At 36.6% G+C, this 2,762-nt stretch overlaps 1 long non-coding RNA gene across 1 annotated transcript; it reads right to left on the reverse strand.

Moving 5' to 3' along the window:
- Nucleotides 1–480: 480 nt before the first annotated feature.
- Nucleotides 481–2,455, reverse strand: LOC139128105 (uncharacterized). Its single transcript, XR_011551192.1, has 3 exons — nucleotides 2,204–2,455; nucleotides 1,717–1,855; nucleotides 481–626 (listed from the first exon to the last, which is right to left on the reverse strand). It is a non-coding gene; the product is annotated as an uncharacterized lncRNA (long non-coding RNA).
- Nucleotides 2,456–2,762: the final 307 nt, after the last annotated feature.

Here is a 2,762-nt window from a genome sequence, read left to right on the forward strand (position 1 = left end):
TTTATTAATTTTGACGGTGATATATCAGAGACAGATTTCAACTCAAAACCGTCTGGCTGCTTTCTTTCACAGTCCCTCCACCAAAGGTGGAGGGACTGTGCGAAGCTGATGAACATATTGGATTTTTGAATGGTGGAGAAAACAATCAATATCGACATTGGTATGTCTTTTCTTGATAAAAAGTCGGACCAATGGATCTTATGCACATGCCGCAGATGGCACATACACCTTGAAGATGAAGTTCAGCATTTCTTTATTTATGAATGAGATTACTCTTACGCCTTTTTATCTCACATATTAGGTATTATCTTACACTGAAAATATTATCTCTTCTTTTAGATATTTCTTTTTACTTTCCCAGGTATTACCTCTATCTTTACTTAGAATAACAATGCTTACTCAAGTAAAAAGCTTTCAGAAATATCGTAGAAGGCCAATCGTTTTCTTTCTTGAGAAATAATTTGTTATCCATACCTTTTTTGGATTAATCAAGTCCTTCTTGGTACCCAAAATTATTACTGGTGGTGCATTCTGACTACTTCCTTCTACTTCAATACTATCCGCACCCTTCGTGTCTTTCTTCATGGCATGTGTATGTATTGAGTTGATCCAAAACAATAGGAAATCTAAAAATAAAGCAACCACCATATGTCGATTTGTACCTATAGTGACACTAAAAATACATGTATATTGTGATCGAAATTCTATTTTAACATTTATTGAGATCTAACTTTGAGATACGTGTCACAGCAAACATCAAAGTCCGTAAGACGTAAACATTAACTACTGAAATCGGGATTAACGAGTTGATATCGGCGGAGACTGGTTCAGCGTTGTGCTCACAAGCATTGCAAAGAGGTATCTCTGTGTGTCATCGAACGGAATCTTTCGGGCTCGCCAAGGTCGTAAACGTGTGATATTTTTAAAAGCCATGACATCTCTAAGAATAAGAAGTATTGTTTCGATCTTGTCATTGCATTAACCTTATAAAATATATTTGTAAATATTCTAAATTTCTCTGAATGCTATGGCTATCCGTGGCCACCGCTTTGAAAGCTATGTCCGCCGATGGGCGATTTACCTTGGCGTCGGGACAACGCGAGACAATGATTGACACGTTCATGTGACTGAATCCGTATGTCTGATTGGGGGAGATGCATTCGGTGTATCAAAATTTCAACTTGATCGGATTTATGAATGAAAGTACTTGTAATTTATTTGCATGTCTCCTGTTATCCGGGAAAAATAAAATATAAAGCACGACAGATATCATACGATTTGTGATATTCACATCAAAAGAAAACTAAAAAGGCTGTTCACGTGATAAATAAGTTGAAGTTGAACGGCTCCGTAAAAACACTCGTATAGGATGACGTTAAACAGAACAAATATATAAATATATATAAATACAGGTTGTATTTAGTTGCCAAGGTTTATAACAATATGTATTACCCAGAATATTCCGCGGTCCAGTGCAAAAGTGCGCCCCAACATCCGTGAATCAGGAGAAGGGACATGGCCCTTGCGTTATCTTTACTTCGATACCCGAACCCTGATTTTAGCTGATGATTAACATAAACATAATATTTATTATTGTTGAACATAACATAGAGCAAATGTTCTTTAATTGTCCAACAAACGCATCCCAGTATGACCTTACATGATCGTGGTGTTTTCGTTGTGTTACTTTTATTTTTATGTTATTTTGAATATTACCTCTTACTCGCCAATGTCCTTTCCACAAATCACCAACATCTTCGACATTATCTCGATCATGTGTGCTATGCAAGACATCATCCAATGACTTTGTAAGATCGGTGACAATAAGGTATATACACCTGTAGGACAGAAACACCTAAAAATTCGGAAGAAAATGTCACGAATGAGCTTAACGTGATTGAGTACCTGCTCGTATTAAAAATTGTATAATATTTATAATGGTCATATTTTACCAATGACATGGCTAACCTTACAGAAGTCTGATGATTCATTGAGCGATGTTAAAAGATTAATAATTGAGTTGTCAATCAATGGGAGTAAACTAATGTTTACAGATTCTTCGATCACAGAAGTATACGTCAGTTGGCTGCAATGCGTCAAGGAAATGTCACAAAACAACTCTGGATACATACTAGAGTGATGCTGAAGGAGTAAGGTCTTAAGTTCATATAATCAAATAATAAACGGAAGAAAGAAAGTCAACCTGATGTGTAATGTAGTATATGCTTTGTCCAGCAAAGTCCCAGAGAGAAAAGTGATAATCAGCAGTATCTCTGACTTCGAGGTTTTTCAAACGTTCTTCAATACGTCTGAGGGCATCATCTTCATCCTCACCATCTTCTTTTAAATCTTCCTTAACGGATATGTCAAGACATGGCGCATTTCTTTGTTCACCTTTCTTAACGTTTTGGAGGAGAGCATCTAACATTGCATCCCGTGCTTCTTCGGGATTTTTTGGGCCATGATGCTCTTCGGATCCTGAACAACCGGTAGAAAATATACAAAACGATGGCTTTTATTGATAATTCTTATAACTCAAGTGACATGTCATATTACAATAACACCACACGTAACTGCGTAACTTGCGTCACAAGGTCTTGTAACAGAAACGTACTTGTTTTAATAGGTGGAAAGCAGTCAAACAAACCAACACGGCGTGCGAAGTGCAAATGCTGTTTAGTTTTCTAAAGTTGTGTCTAAATGTTGTTTTGAAAGACGTCAATCTCAATATGCGTCAATCTCAATATTTTCAAATAGGAGAC

Source organism: Ptychodera flava, unplaced genomic scaffold (assembly GCF_041260155.1).
Source record: "Ptychodera flava strain L36383 unplaced genomic scaffold, AS_Pfla_20210202 Scaffold_43__1_contigs__length_1316584_pilon, whole genome shotgun sequence".
Classification (NCBI taxonomy): domain Eukaryota; kingdom Metazoa; phylum Hemichordata; class Enteropneusta; family Ptychoderidae; genus Ptychodera; species Ptychodera flava.